Source organism: Hemiscyllium ocellatum, unplaced genomic scaffold (assembly GCF_020745735.1).
Source record: "Hemiscyllium ocellatum isolate sHemOce1 unplaced genomic scaffold, sHemOce1.pat.X.cur. scaffold_269_pat_ctg1, whole genome shotgun sequence".
NCBI lineage: Eukaryota > Metazoa > Chordata > Chondrichthyes > Orectolobiformes > Hemiscylliidae > Hemiscyllium > Hemiscyllium ocellatum.
In genome coordinates this window covers 446,318-463,289 of record NW_026868168.1, presented here as the reverse complement: position 1 = coordinate 463,289, position 16,972 = coordinate 446,318, and positions in this window count along the sequence as shown.

Here is a 16,972-nt window from a genome sequence, read left to right as displayed (position 1 = left end):
CTTTCTTTCTCTTCTCTTTCTCTTTTTTCTCTGTCTGTTTCCGCCCCTTTACTTATCTTCTAACTCCAGTTGCCACATTTGCAATTTAAGTTTTGATAACTCTACTGCAGTTGCCTGTTTCTCTGATACATCAAAGTGCTTGGCCAACTCCATTACAATTTCAGCTTCCCTTTTCTCCCAGGTTACACCCAATTCCAACCTATTGGCTAATTCTAAAAAATGTCCTCCTTCTGTCTTTCGAAGTTTCCTTGGAAAATTCGGGAACCTCTTCAGTAATGTTAAAAGCCATTTCCCTTACTTTTCATTTAACCAACCACAAGTAACAAAATTAAACGAATTTTCCCAATGGTTTCATTTGAAGTTCAAAGTTGCAATGAGTTGGAATTTGCTGGGATCTGTTGTATCACAGATCTGTTCAAGTCTGTCCAAATGCCATATGGCAAGGCCCCAAACTGTTATAACATCAATGTCAAACCCCTCTGTTAATTAAAATCACATACCCAGAAAAGCTTACCTCACATCATAATCTGTCAAAATGTGAGCGACAGAGAACTCCTAAATTCCACTAATAAACAAAAAAAAAAATTTATATGTATGCAAGTTAGCTCACTGAGCTTGACGGTATGTTTTCAGAAGTTTCGTCACCATGACTATGTTTCTTACATTGGGTGATGTCATTTCCGGTTATTTTAACAATAGTATGTAGACAGAATCTAAATTGATGAGTTTATTGATGGACTTCTGGTTAGAATACCATTTCTCTAAGAAGGTCCTTGCGTGTCTTAGTATGTGTGTGTGCTTTGTCCCAATCAAAGTGGTGCCCTTCTTTGTCTGTATGTATGGAACATAGTGATAGTGCGTTATGTCTTTTGGTGACTACTTGGTGTTCATGTATCCTCGTAACACGACAGTAGGTCAGTTTCAATGGTGGATAAAAGATTTTATATACACTGTTTAATCAATGTGTGTGTGTGCAGATAAGTCACAAATGATGTATAAAATTTATAAAATATTAAAACATTATTTGATCCTCTCAACGTTCCCTCTTTTTCTGGGATTCCCAACTCTAATTTCTCATTCTTACCAGGATGTGTGCTCCAAATTCTTGATTCTGGTGTCCCAACTTATTTCAATATGTTGGCCTGCTGGGTTCTTTCCAAAGCTAGTGTCTGTCATATCATTGCAGACAAATATTCTGGCATCAGACTTAGCATTTGAACATAATACTCTGCTGTACGTGCATTGTATAAAGGACCACAGCACACAGGCATTGCCAAAATATTGGAGGATGTTCATCTACTTCTTTCGAGAATGTGGTTTTCTCATTTTCCATATCTCCATATCTATATCCTCTCTCTCTTGTTCTCCCTTTGTAGCTGGTTTAGAATTCCACCAATTATTCTTCGTGTCCCATCTCTCAAAGCTCCTTCTTTTAGTTTACATCTGTTCAAGATGTAATGTGGTTATAATTAAGCAATGTCACTACAAAGACATGCGGGAGGAGCTGGCCAGAGTTTATTGGAAGGAGAGCTGAGCAGGAAAGACCATGGACCAGCAATGGGAGGAGGTTCTGGGGAGAATTTGGAAGATAATACAAGAAATGCAACCCCAAGAACATGAAACATACTCCTGGGAGGACAAGGCAGCCATGAGTGTTAAGGCATCAAAACAAAAGAGAAAATATACAATGTGGTGAAGATGATTGGGAATCCAGAGAATTCATTGGCTCTGAAACTACATAACTCTGGTATCACTGACACGACAGAGCTCTTAATTATGATCAGGGAAAGAAACAGAGGAAAAATAATCACTTAAACACACAAGATTGTATTTCTCAAGGAAAAAGACTCAGGTGAATTAAACATTTGAGTTAAGATCAGTTAAATGCATTTGCGGAATGTGTCAGATTGGAAGCAAGGCCCAGGGAGACAGACCCTCAGCAGAATGAGAGTTTGAAATGGAAGTATTTCCACATCAGAAACCAGGTTAGGTCACTGAGTGCAGGACTGATGGGTGAATGGGTCTCAGTGAGAATTGGGGAACAGACAGCAGAATTGCATTGCAGATATTGCAGCTGGAAACTGCGTATTCATGTAGTGCTTTAGACCACAGCAGCAGGAGAAGCAGAACAGCATCCAACCACAACCTGTAACTTTTTGCCAGGATAACACCTCAGTCTGTCATTACCATCAACACCATCTATGGCTCAGTGACGAGTGTGGGGGAACATGTCAGAGTCAGAATCACATGAACCTTAACCTGATGCTAACTCATTAAAGCTACCAGACTTGACCAACAGATCTGAACGAAGCCCTGCAGTCCTGCCACATTCAGTTAGAAATGGTGATGGACGATTAAACAAATAACTGGAGGAGAGGGCTCCACAAACATCCCCATCCTAAATAATGGAACAGACCTGCACATCAGTGTAAAAGAGAAGGACGTTTTATCTGCACCATCTTCTGCCAGAAGTGTTGAGTCGATGATAATCCTCACCCTCACCGTGATGCCCACAAAATCACAGATGCCAGTCTTCAACTAATGTTATTCGCTGCACGTGACATGAAGAAACAGCTGAACACAGTAGATATGACACAGGCAATGGGCCCGGACCCCATTCCTGCAATAGGACTGAAGACTTGTGCTGCGCAACAAGCCGTGTCCATGGGGAAGCTTTTTCATTCCAGCTCCAACTCTGACATCTCCCTGGCAATGTTGAAAATTACTCAGCTAAATCCCGTTCACTAAAACGGGAATAATTACAATCTGATCATTTACCACCCCCTCAGTCCCATCACCACAGTCAAATTGGTGGGAGTTCTTTTTGACAGAGTTGTCAAGCAGCACAGAAATATCCTGCTCAGTGTTGTCTCTGACAGGTCCCCATGTGGAGATAGTGCTGTTGTGGAAATGTCACTGGATTACTAATCCAAACCAGGCTAATGCTCTGGCAGCAGGTGGAAGTTAAAGACAATTAATAAAATATCGAGATCTAAAGCCTGGGTTCAGTAACAGCGACCTTGAAGCCAATATCGATTGTAAACAGAATTTCCTTCTCCAATGTACTTTTAGGAAGTGAATCTCCCGTGATTTCCTGGGCTGGCCTAAAACTGACTCCCAAGACCCTGGCATGTGATAAACATTTCAATGGTCTCTGAAACAGCCAATCAAGGCACTCACTTGTATCAAACTGCTCCGAGGTCTGAAAGGATGAAACCGGACAGAACATCCGGCCTCAGCATCAGTGTCGGAAAAGGGAATGGGAACACAATCCTGTCGACCCTGCAGATACCTACTTCTTAACATCTGAGAACTTGTGACAACATTTACCGAGCTTTCCCACAGACTGCACAGAAACAGCGGGAAAGGAGTAGGTCATACAACACATTGAGCCTCCCCATTCTAGTACATAGAAAAAAATCTCCTCAATGCAATTACCCCACATGATATACATATCCGTTAATGTGAGTAACCTTTGGAAGTTATAAAATAGGAAATGCAGTAGTACGTTTGGTCCATTGAGTTTGCTAAACAATTCCATGTAATGATGGTTGGCCCTTCATTTCCGCCCCGTATTCCTGCTTTCCCACCATCCCTTTACTGTCTCTGAATCCTTATTTATAATCAGTGTCTTGGTTTTCAGCTGCAAGCCAATTCCCCATGTTCACCAGTCAGTGAGTGCAGACATTTATTCTTATCTCATTGCAGAGTGACCTGCCTTACCTAATACTGTGGTTCCTTGTTTTAGTCATCCCAGCCAGGGGAATATCATTCCTGTTGTTAATCTGTCTCACCCTGTCAGAGTTTTGTATATTTCACTGAGATCTCCACTCATTTTCCTAAACCCCATGGAATATTGGCCCAGTCACCCCAAACTCTGTTCCCACAACAAGCTTGTCATCCCAGAGATCAGTCTGGTCATCTTTCACTGCTCTCCCTCAATGTTGAGTTTGTCCTTTATTAGGTAAGGAGACCAAGCCTGCACACAATATTGCACAATAGTCGAGATGGGATGTCTCCAAAGGTCTGTACAGCTGCAGTAAGACACCCCTTCTCCTGGACTCACATCCCCCTGAAATGAAGGTCAACACACCATTTATCTTCCTCACTGCTTTCTGTTTCTGCAATATTGCTTTCAGCGACATATGTACAAGGAGATGCAGATCCTTTTCCGTGTTATAGCTCCCCACTTGGTGGGTCTGTGTACACTGGTCAGTGTGTCAATGCCATGCCCAGTATTGACTTCTGGTTACAGAACTCACTGCGCTGCAGGGACCTCAGAGGTTGATGCAGAAGGAAACAACAAAAAGGAGCATATGGCCCTTTGTAAATCAACGTGTTTCAACCAAACCTTTTCAAATTGTAGGATTCCAGTTTATCATTTCCACCAAAGGGCACACCGTCACCTCTATCCACATTGTTCTCCATCTGTCACGTATTTACCCATTCACTCCATTTGTCTTAGTCTTCTTGGTGCTTTTTTACATCCTCCGCACCCACTCACAATCCCACATCCATTAGTGCTGTCAGCAGGCTGGGATGTATTGTATCTGATTCCAGCAACCAAATATTTAAAGGGCATTGTGAACAGCTGGGCCCCAAACACCGATCTCTGTGATATCTCAGCAACCGCCCTCTGTTAATTTCTATTTCTGTATTTCGTCAATCTGGGTGTCACTGGCTGGGCCACATTTATTGCCTGTCCCTAGTTGCTCTTGAGAAGGTGGTGGTGAGCTGCCTTGTTGAACACCGCAGTCCACCTGCTGTGGTTGACCTCCTATGCCATTAGGGAGAGAATCCCAGGATTCTGTCCCAGCGACTATGAAGGAGCTGTGATATATTTCCAAGTCAGGATGGTGAATGGCTTGGAGGGGAACCTAAAGATGATGGTATTTCCATACATCTGTAGCCCTTGTCCTTCTAGATAGAAGTGGTCATGAATTGGGAAGATGGTTTCTGAGGATCTTTGGTGAATCATTTCATTGCAGCATGTGGATAGTAAAACACTGCTGCTGCTGCGCGTTGATGGTGGAGCATTGTGGGTGAAGGGACAGTCAAACTGGCTGCTTTGTCCTGGATGGTATAAAGCTTCTGGAGTGTTGTTGGGGCTGCACTCATCCAGGCAAACTGGGAGTCTTCTGTCACACTTCTGACCTATATTGTATTGACATGCATTGTAGATGATGGACAGAATTTTGGAAGTCAGGATGTGAGTTCCTCGCCGCAGCATTCCTAGCTTTGGACTTGCTCTTATAGTTACAGTGTTCATGTGGGGAGACCAGTGAGTTTCTGAGCAATGATTACTCACCAGGACTTTGATACTGGGGGATTCAGTGATAGTACCACCATTGAATGCCAAGGGGCAGGTTAGATTGTATGTTATTGGTGATGGTCATGGTCTGGCATTCGTGTGGCTGAACATTACTTGCCACTTGCCAGCCTGGATACTGTCCATATCTTGTCGTGTTTGAACATGGACTGCTTCAGTATCTGAGGAGCCACAAATGTTGCAGAACATTGTACAATCATTGGCGAACATCCCCACTTCTGACCTTAACATGGAGGGAAGGTCATTGATGAAGCAGCCCTGAAGAAGTTTCTGTTCACTGCTCGAGGGACTCCGACAGACAAGGAGCTGAGTTGACTGTCCTTCATCAACCATGACCATCTTCCTACGTGTCAGGTATGATTCTAACCAGCCGGGATTTTGCCTCTGATACCCATTGATTCCAGTGTTGCTAAAGCACCTTGATACCACACAAGGTCGAATGCAGCCTTGATTTAAAGGGCTATCACTCTCACCCTACCTCTGGAATTCAGCTCCTTTGTCCATGTTTGAATCAAGGTAATGAGGTCAGGAGCTGAGTGGCCCTGGTGGAGCCCAACCTGGTCATCATTGACAGGGTATTGATGAGCAGGTTGCTGCGTAAAAGCACTGAGACCTTCCACCACTTTACTGATGATCGAGAGTAGACTGATGGAGTAGTAATTGGCCAGATTGGATTTGTTCTGCTTTTTATATACAGGAGATACTTGGGGTAATTTTCCACATAATCAGGAAAAGCCATTGTTGTAACTGTATTGAAACAGTTTGGCTGGGGGAGTGGCAAGTTATGGAGCACAAGTTTCCAGTATTATTGCCAGAATGTTGTCAGAGTATGGACCCCATAGAGTATCCCATATCTCCAACCGTTTCTGGATATCGCATGGACTGAATCGAATTGGTTGATGACTGGTAACTGAATTGCTGAGGACCACTGGAGGAGGCTGAAATGGATCATCCACTCAGCATTTCTGACTGAAAGTTGTTACGAGTGCATCAGCCTTATCTTATACACTGAAGTGCTGGGCTCTTCCATCATGGAGGAAGGCGTTATTTGTGAAACCTCTTCCTCCAATGAATTGTTTAATTGTCTCCAACGTTTCTCGACTAGATGTGGAAGGACTGCAGAGCTTAGATCTGAACCGTTGCTTGTGGGATCACTTAGCTCTGTCTATCACTTACTGCTTATGCTGTTTGGCCCACGAGTAGTCCTGTTTGGTGGCTTCACCAGGCTGACACTTCATTGTCAGGTTTGCCTGGTGCTGCTCCTGCCATCCTGCACATCCATTGAACCAATGCTGATCCTCTGGATTGATGGTAATTGTTGCGAGGGGGATATGCCAGGTCATGAGGTTGTGTGGCTGTACAATTCTGCTCCTGTAGATGAACCACAGCACCTTATGGACACCCAGACTTGAGCTGTTAGATCTGTTCGAAGTCTGCCCTATTTCGGACTGTGATAGTACCACCCAAAATGGTAAATGTTATTCTCAATGTGCAGGTGTGACTTTGTCTCCACAATGACTATGCGGTGGTCACTCTTACCGATACTGTCATAGGCAGATACTTCTGCAATTGGCAGATTAGTAAGGCTGTGGTAAAGTGTATATTTTCCTCTTGTTGGTTCCTTCACTGCCTGTCGCAGAACCATTCTAGCAGTTATATCCTTTAGGACCCAGCCTTCTCGATCAATAATGCTGTAGCTGAGATACTGTTGGTGGTGAACATTGAAATACCCCACCCAGAATGCTACCCTCAGTGCTTCCTCCAAGTGTTGGTCAGCAGGGAGGAGTATTGATACATCAGTTGAGAGATGCTGGTACTTGGTAATCAGCAAGAGGTTTCCTTTCCCAAATGCAAACTAATGCCATGGGATACGGAGTCACTGTTGAGGACTCCAAGAGCAATTCCCTTCTAACTGCATCCCACTGTGCCGCCACCTCTGCTGTGTTCATCCTGCTGATGAGACAGGACATATCCGGGGAAGGTGATGGGGTGTCTAGGTCATAGTCATACTCACAGAATCATACCTTACAGACAATGTCAGGCTGTTGCTTGATGAATCTGTTTATTTCTATTCACTGTTTAGTGCCAGCTGTCCCATTCTCAAAACATGCCCGCATATTAGCCCCAATCCACTCAGATTTGATATTGCAAATTGGGCTTGGAGCTTTACCAACATTTTCCTAAAAATCAAAATGTTTTACATCCATTACTGCTCTTTCATTTGCCAGCCAGGCTGCTTCTCAAACATAATTCCCATTTCATAAATCTATGTTAGTGTTGTCTATGACTATTACTTTCAGCCACAATAATTTCTGCTAAACCATTTACTTACTATGTTCTATGTTCCACGTACTCTATCATTTTCCCACATCAGACTTAGTTTTCCTTATATTGTTAGAAAGTTTCGTGAAGACAGAACTGAAGTAGTGGCTTCATAGTTCTGCCATTTCCCTGTTCCCCATTCTCCATTCTCTGGTTCCAAACTGTAAGGAAACGACACTTGTTGTCTCATATTTCTCACATAATTTAACAAGCTATTACAGTTCACACTTATAAGCCTTATGAATATAACTCTTCAGAAACCCATCAATTCCTGCCTTAAAATGCTCCAATAATTGACCTTCCACATGGTGCACTCACAGGAGCAAAGACTCTGTGCCAACGGAAGTACAGCACGATCTATATTAGTCCCACTTTCTACAGCAGTCCCTTGGCCTGGAATGTTATGACACTTCCAAGTGCTTGTCCAAGTACTTTTTAACGATTGTGAGGTTACTCGTGATAATTCCCCTCTCAGGAAGTAATCCTAGAAGCCCACACCTCGAGGTGAAAAAATGTTTAAATCATCTCTGAACCTCAAACTCTTCTCTTTAAAAAGTGTGCTCCTTTGTTCTTGACCCTCTGACTAAAAGGAACAGTTGCTGTCTATCCCCCCTGTCCGTGTCGCTTATAATCTTATCCTTCTGAATCACTGACTCCTCTGCTTTCTCTGCTCCAAAGTAAACAACCCGATCTTATCCAGCCTCTCTCCATAGCTGATATGCTCCATCCCAGGGAACATCCTGGTGAATCACATCTGCACCCCCTCCAGTGCAATCACATCCTTCCTGCAATGTGGTTCCCAGAGCTACATACAGGATTCCATTTTGGCCGAACCAAAGCCCTGAAAGCTCTTATAATCTACGCCCTGATTAGGAAACACAATACTCAAGGTCCAATTCTTAACTAGTCCATTAACCTGTCCAGGAGAAAGTGAGGACTGCAGATGCTGGAGATCAGTGCTTAAAAAATGTGTTGCTGGAAAAGTGCAGCAGGTCAGGCAGCATCAAAGGAGCAGGAGAATCGCCATTTCGAGCATAAGCCCTTCTTCAGGAATCTGCCCAAAACATCGATTCTCCTGTTCCTTTGATGATGCCTGACCTGCTGAGCTTTTCCAGCAACACATTTTTAAGCATTAACCTGTCCAGTCACATTCAGGGATGTGTGGAGAAGCACAATCTGAGCTTCCTAGTGTGCTGCCATTCATTGAGTCCTCCCCTGCCTGGTTCCTTCTCCCAATGTGCATCACCTCATATTTATCAGGGTTACATTCTATCTGTTATTGATCTGCCCATCTGACCATTTCATCTGCATCTTCCTGTAACTTAAGGCCTTCCTGCTCACTGCGAACCAACTGGTCAATCTTTATGTCAAACGTACACTTACTTATCACACCTCCCTGCCTCTCCACCTAGCCCCCTCCACATTCACATTTGTTTTTGTTATGAATAACACAAACAATAAGGGACTCAGCACTGATCCCTGTGGTACACCAGGGGACACTGGTCTCCAGTCACACAAACAGCCTTCTCTCACTACTCTCTGCCTCCTGCCACTAAGACAATTTTCGTTGTAACTTGTCAAGTTATCATTTATATTGTGAGATTTTACATTATTTTTCAGTTTCCCAGCTGGAAATTTGTCAAAGGCTTTCCTACAAAGCTAAAGAATCGACCTCCTCAAACTAATTCAATCAAATCCATTAGATGTCACTTCCTTCTGATAAAGTCATGATGATTATCCCTGATCAGACCTTGCGACTCTGATTGGAATTCAATTTTCTCCTTCCCTATTTTCTCCAGTAGTTTCCTTAACAGTGACCTAATACCCGCTCGTCTATAGTTCCCTGGTCTATCTCTCCCACCCGAACTGTGAAGTGGAATCGTGTTAGCAGTTCTCCAGTTCTCTGGAACCTCCCCTTTGGTCAGATCCTAATTAAAATATTCAGTCAGGGTCTTTCCTCCTTTCACCCCAACAGCCGCCTGTGATACAACTCATTCAGACATGGAGATAGGTCCAAATTTATACAGAACAAAGCCTCAAATCCTGTCTCGTATTTTACATCAATCTGTTCAAGAGTTTCCCCGTCCATCTCCTTGAATTCTGTACTTGTCTTCTCCGTCCCTAAAGTAAAATAGATGCGAAGGTCTCACGTAACAATCCATCAATGTTCTCCAGCTTGACACACAGATTGCCCTTTTGGTTTCTAATGGACACTAACTGTTTGCTGATTATTCTGCTCTACTTGTCCGTGTAGAATATCGTGGGATTCTCCCAGATCTCGCCTACTTGTACTTCTCCATGTCCCTGTTATTCAGTCCCCTCTGTGTTTCTAAGTTTCACTGTAACCACCTCTCATGTTTCAAAACTCGAGATCACAGGGTGAGTTTCCACATCAGAAAATCTTGCCGTTTTAGGGATGAATCTGAATAATACCTTTTGTAGTTCCTCTGTAGTCAATATCTTATTTCTTAGATTGGGATTCCGAACAATACAAAATATTCTCATGAACACTCGATACAACTGGTGCATGACGCCTTCTATATTCCAATTACAATCACCTGAATGTAAAACTAATTTTTTCTTTGCTATTTTCATATGTTCTTCCTAATACCTCTCGCTTTAACTTTTCTTATGAGCTTACTTTGTGAGTTTTTAAAAAAAATCTCATGAATATTCAACTCTACGTTATCCATTGGTTCTTCATTGCCTATGTCCACAAGAATCATCTTCAAACCATTCCAAAGAAAACGTTTGCCACTTCTGGTTTTCCTTTCATCGGTATATTCCCACACTCCCAAGTGATGTTATTACCTTCTACATATGTAGTCGCATGATCTTTGTAATCGAGTCCAACAGACACCCGACTGCAGATTACAAGATAACTGCTCTGTAGTTCACCCCTCTCCATCTTCATCCTTTCTTAAATGGTTGGATAATATTTGTAACCTTTGCCTTATACAGATTGGCTAAATGACTTTTGAGAATGTGTCGCAAGATAAAGTAAAAATCCGCGATGCAATCAACATGTCTATTGCTGCTTCCTCATAAATCCTTGTATGAAGTACATCTGGTCTGTCAGATTTATAAATATTCAATCCAGCTTTCTTTTCAAAGATGACCTCAACATTGATCAGAATAATCTTAGACTTTACTTACATAAGTCCCATGGCCACTTGGCATTTCTGGAAGAATTTCTGGACATTCTTCCAATGAAGATAGATGCAAATAAACTGTTTCTTTTCCCTGAGATTTCTCTGTTCTCTGCAATAAACTATCCTGAACGCACACCAACTGTTCCATATTTGACCTCGTTTTTATTTTTTTTCATACCTTGATAGACGCTTTTTAGCAGTTTTTATGTTTTTCTTTCGTTTGCATGCTTTTTCTCTTTTCTATTTTCTTCTCAGTTTCTTGGTCATCCTTTGCTGGGTCCTACATTTCTCTGAATCCACTGGATTACTACAACTTGGCATTTTTCTAAGCTGCTTCCTTTCATCAAATAGGTAAGTGAAGGTGGGGTTGGAAGTGATACTCGGAGAGGAGGGTGGACCAGATTGACAGCAAGGAAGGTGGACGCATAGGAATGTACAAAAGTGCGGTGCTGACTTGGAAGGTTGGAGTGGGATAGGGTGGGATTAGGGGAAATGGGGAAATCCACTATGATCCCCTGTGTTTGGAGGGTCCCAAGGCAGAAGAGGAGGCTTCCTTCCTGCTGGCTTCGGGTGGCTCGGGTTTGGCGATGGAGCAGGTCCAGGACCCTCATGTCCTTGGCAGAGTGGGAAGGGGAGTTAAAGTGCTCAGCCGCAAGGCGATGGAATTGTTCAATGTGGCTGTCCCAGAGATGTTCTCTGAAATGTTCCACAAGGTGACCTTCTGCCTCGCCAATGTAGAGAAGAACACATTGGGTTCAATGGATGCAGTAGATGAGGCGGTCCGTCTCCCCTCATCACCTATCACTTTCAACCCCACCTTCATCTACCTACTGCAATCCCTGCTAACCTCTCCCCTACCTCACCCCCTTCTCATTTATCCCTCAGCCCCCTTGGCCAATAAGCTTCATTCCTGATGAGGGGCTTATGCCCGAAACATCGATTTATCTGCTCTTAGTATGCTGCCTGACTGTGCTTTTCCATCACCACACTCTTCGCCTCTGATCGCCAGCATCTGAAGTCCCGACTTTCTCCTCACACCTTGATGGCTTGCATGACTCAGATTTATAAGAGTTACTTCAAATAAAACAAAAACTGTCGTGTACTCAAACAGCATAAAAGAAAACCAGTACATTGTGGTCACTGTTCCCAAAATGTCCTTTCCAGCAAATTTTTCAATTAGCTCTTCTGATCACTCAACACCAATTCCTAAATCAACTGATATCGAGCTCAGTGCTTAACATAATGCTCATGTAAACCATCTCACAAGTGGTCATGAAATCCATTTTTCCCAGCATTAGCATTCAATTGGTTAGCAGAGTTTAGATATAACTTAAACAGTACATTATCACTGCAGTAGCCACAAATGTGTATATCTCATTTCCTGTTTTATAACATGTCCAACATTTGCATTGCAGCTTTCACTTTGATATATAACTCCCATCAATGTTTGCTCCTCCTTTCTGTTTTTTTTAATCACCACCTTACTAGATTCTGTGGAATCTGAGCGATGAGGGCTCTGGGGAGATTGATGGTAGAGATCATCTCGCCACATCATTTATGATCTTCTCAAACAATAATTACTCCAGATCTCCCGTTAGGCTGATGGAGTAGAGAAAGACAATGATCTTCCAACAATGCTCTGTATCCCCCCAGAGAGCTGATACAGCTCTAACCTGGGTGGGAATCTTCCAGCAGGCCGGTAAAGTGTTGCTGCTGCTGCTGTACAGGCTCTTAGTGAGATCACATCTGGAGTAGTGTGTACAGATTTAATCTCTTCAATGAAGAAGGGATGTTGTTATATTGGAAGCAGATCAGAGATGGTTCCCTCAACTGATTCCTGCAATGAAGTTGCTAGCTTATAATGAAATGATGATCAGGTTGACCAAGTAGCCATTGGAGTTTACAAAGATTCAAGATGATCTTATTTGAACATAAATGGCAGAAGGAGTGAATGAGTGAAGTGAATTACACAGATAATGGAAGAATCCATTCCGTTCTCCAGCCTGTTACACAGGAGCAACAGGAGGATATTCAGGCCTTCGACCCTGTTACACCAAAACAGGATGAGGCTATTCAGCCCCTGGAGCCTGATATACATTTAGAGAAGGAGGCCAATCAGCCCCTCGAGCCTATAACATTAGGCCATGCTGCACCAGTATCCTGTTAAACAGCAACAGGATCAGTCCATTCAGCCTCCTCAAGTCTGTAACATAGGAACTGGAAGAGGTCACACATTGACTGGAGATTGTTACACTGGGATAACAGGAGGCCATTCAGACCAACCGAGCCTATTGCAAGGGAATTGGATAAGAATTAAAAACTATCTGACAGTTCTTTCATGAGAAAGGAAGAGACAATTTAGACACGTGTCTGTTGTGTGGGAACAAGAGAAGAACAATCCATCCCTCGGTCCCATCTCCGGGATACATGAGGAGACCGTTCAGTATTTCTACCTGTTATGGAGAAGTATGAGAAGACCCATCAGGCCCTCAAAATGTTACACAGCAACAGTAACATTCCATAATCTCCCAATCCTCTAAAGCATCAACAGGAGGATGCCATTCTGGCCTTGGAGATGGCAACATGTGAACACCAGAAAGACGTCAGCCTATCGAGTGTGTACACCAGCAGGATGATGAGTCCATTCAGCCACACGTGGCTCTTACACAGCATTTGGACCAAATCTCTTAAAAACGTGTGCCTTTTAATCAGGAATTCAAAGAAAATGTAAAGCTTTTCGAAAGGGAACAGCTTGTAATAATGGTATACATTATGGATGAAAGTGTAACAATAAACTATTGTAATTTAAGGCAAATTGGTAGAGTCCATTGTTCAGGATATTTGCAAAGATAAACCACAATTCATCAGAGTCAACATGGTTTTACGAAGGCTAAACCGTGTTTGAATTGTTTGCTTGAGTTATTTGAAGATATCACAAACAAGGTGGGTCGTGGGAATCCTGGAGATGGAACATATCTGGCCTTCCTGAAGGCATCGGATATGTCGCTTCTCCAAAGAGTAAGTGGTAAGATCAGACAACATGGGTCTAGGAGTAATCTATTCGCTTGGATGGAGGATTGGTGAACCAACAAAATGGAGTCAGATGGAATAAATGTATAATTTTCTTTTGACAAATGTAATTTGTGGGGTGCCATCGATTTCAGGACTCATGCCTCATACATTTGTGATCGATGGAATGACTGTACTCTGTTGATGGGATAGAAAATACGATGCCACATTTTCAGATGACACTAACATCGATGGGAAATTACTTCAGAATGATGGTGCAAGAGATTTTGAATCTATATGGATAGGTTGGGTGAATGGGCCAACATTTAGCAAGGAAAATTAAAGTGAAGAAATATTGGGATTTTAGGGTGTATGTTTGCTCGCTGATCTGTGGGTTTGATATCCAGACATTACCTGGCGAGGTAACATCATCTGTGGCGACCTCCAGGTGAAGCGAAGCTGTTGTCTCCTGCTTTCTATTTATATCTTTCTCCTGGATGGGGTTCCTGGGGTTTGTGGTGATGTCATTTCCTGTTCGTTTTCTGAGAGATTGATAGATGGCATCTAAATCTATATGTTTGTTTCTGGCGTTGTGTTTGGAGTACCACCACAAAGAAAAGCCACCATTTCGACTGGGACAACACATCTATCCTGGGACAGGCTAAGCAAAGACATGCCAGAGAATTCCTACAGGCCTGGCACTCCAACCACAACGCCATAAACAAACACATAGATCTAGTTGCCATCTATCAACTCCTCAGAAAACGAACCGGAAATGACATCACCACAAACCCCAGGAACCACATCCAGGAGAAAGATATAAATAGAAAGCAGGAGACAACAGCTTCGCTTCACTTGGAGGTCGCCACCATTGATGTTATCTCGCCAGGTAATGAAACGTCTGGATATCAAACCTACAACTCAGCGAGCAAACCTACATCCTAAATCTCAACCTGAGCTACAAACCTTCACAAACTTTGCAAAAGCCATGAGCGCAACACGCTACAACTCGCCAGTAGATGGGAAAGGAATGCCATCCGAGAGAGTTCCACTCGCAAACAGCTGTACTTCCTGCATGAATGTTTAAGAAAACAACTACTGCCAAAATGTCTGCAATATAAACGCCGATAAAAACACCTCAAGCCAAAAGTTTAACAGAACACAACGGCCGCAGAATGCTCCGAGAATTAATCAATGACGCCCACCACAGACTCTGAAAATACAAACGGGAAATTGCGCGCCATAAGCCGTTATTCAAACAAGCAACAAACCAAGTATGGTCAGACGTGATAGAACAAGCCATCAACACCAAACACCGACAAAGACAGATAAAGAAAAATCGGGACGTGAAGAAAAAACTGGACAAACTCACAAAAAAAACACAAAACCGCTAACACAGGGGCATGGATAAAGAACTTATCAGACCGGACCCTATCAGACACAGAAAAAGCGGTACTAGTCAAAGGATTAAATTTCAATTACCGAGCCGCTGACAAGAAGGAATTACTTGCGGCATTAGAAACCACATTGAAGGACAACAATCTCATGGAAGAAACACAACAAACGATCAGACAGACAGTTGCACCTATTCTCAGCCGAAAGAGGGAAGGAAACAAACTGACCACACAAGAAAAGAAAGCCCTAGAAAACCTCAAAAAAGACAAAGACTTCATTGTATTACCTGAAGACAAAGGTCGCTCACAGTCATCCTGAACAGAAGGGACGACATCGAAAAAACCAATGCACTACTCGCAGGTACCAACACCCACCAACAGGTGGCGCTTTACCCGACCACACAACTAGGAAGCAAAATTACTTATCTCCTAAGAACATTACACAATTCCAGACAATTAAACAAGACAGAATTCCAGAAAATGAAACCCGATGAGACCAATGCCCCACAATTCTACGGACTACCAAGAATCCATAAACCAGGAGGCCCCCTCAGACCCATAGTCGCACTACCCAGAACACCAATTTACAGACGAGCCAAAGAACTACATGCAAGACTAAAATACCTAGTAGAAGATTCACAACACTCCATCCACTCCACCCAGGAAGTCCTAAAAATCATCAAAAACGCCAACATAGAGGAAGACGATGCAATGATCTCATTCGACATAACAGCACTGTTCACCTCCATTAACATCGACCTGGCAACGGAAACACTTACAACACTTTTAGAAGAGACCATCACACACACACCAACCACCATCAATCACATTACCAACGAAAACATCATGAAGCTAATGGACCTGTGCCTCACCACCCACTTCACCTTCAAAAACATAGTCTGCAAACAAACCAACAACACACCCATGGGATCTCCACTTTATCAGGATTCATAGTAGAAGCGGTAATGCAAGGACTAGAAACAGCCCTACCAATCATCAAACCAAATATCTGGGTTCGCTACGTAGATGACACTTTTGGCATCACAAAATGAAACAAGATAGAAGAGACATTTAACATCATCAACAACACTCTCACAGGCATAAAGTTCACCAAGGAAGAAGAATCCGACAACAAACTCGCATTCCTGGACTTCACAGTCGAAACAAAGGACAATGGAGAATTACAAACCTGCATATAGAGAGAACCGACAAACACTGACCAAATACTTAACTACACCAGCAATCATCTCAACACACACAAATGAAGCTGTATCAGGACCCTATTCCAACGAACTCAGACGAGATACGCAAAACAGCGAGAACCACCTATACGACGTATTCAAGACGAACGGATACTCAAGAAATACAGTGCGCAGATTCCTCAAGGACAAACCATGACAATCAGACCAAACACAGCCAGAAACCCTAACCACCTTACCATACATCAAAGAAGTTTCAGAAATGACAGCCAGACTACTGAGACTCATCGGAATCCTAGTGGCACACAAACCCACCAACACTCTCAAACAAAAACTAACAAACTTAAAAGACACAGTACAACCCATGGACAAAACCAATGACATCAACAAAATTCCATGCAAGGACTGCCACAAACACTTCGTAGGACAAACAGGAAGAAAGTTAACCACCAGGATACACGAACACCAGCTAGCCACAAAAAGACACGACCCTCTCTCCCTCGTAGCCCTACACACGGATGAATAAATCCACCCTTTTGACTGGGACAACACATCTACCGTGGGACA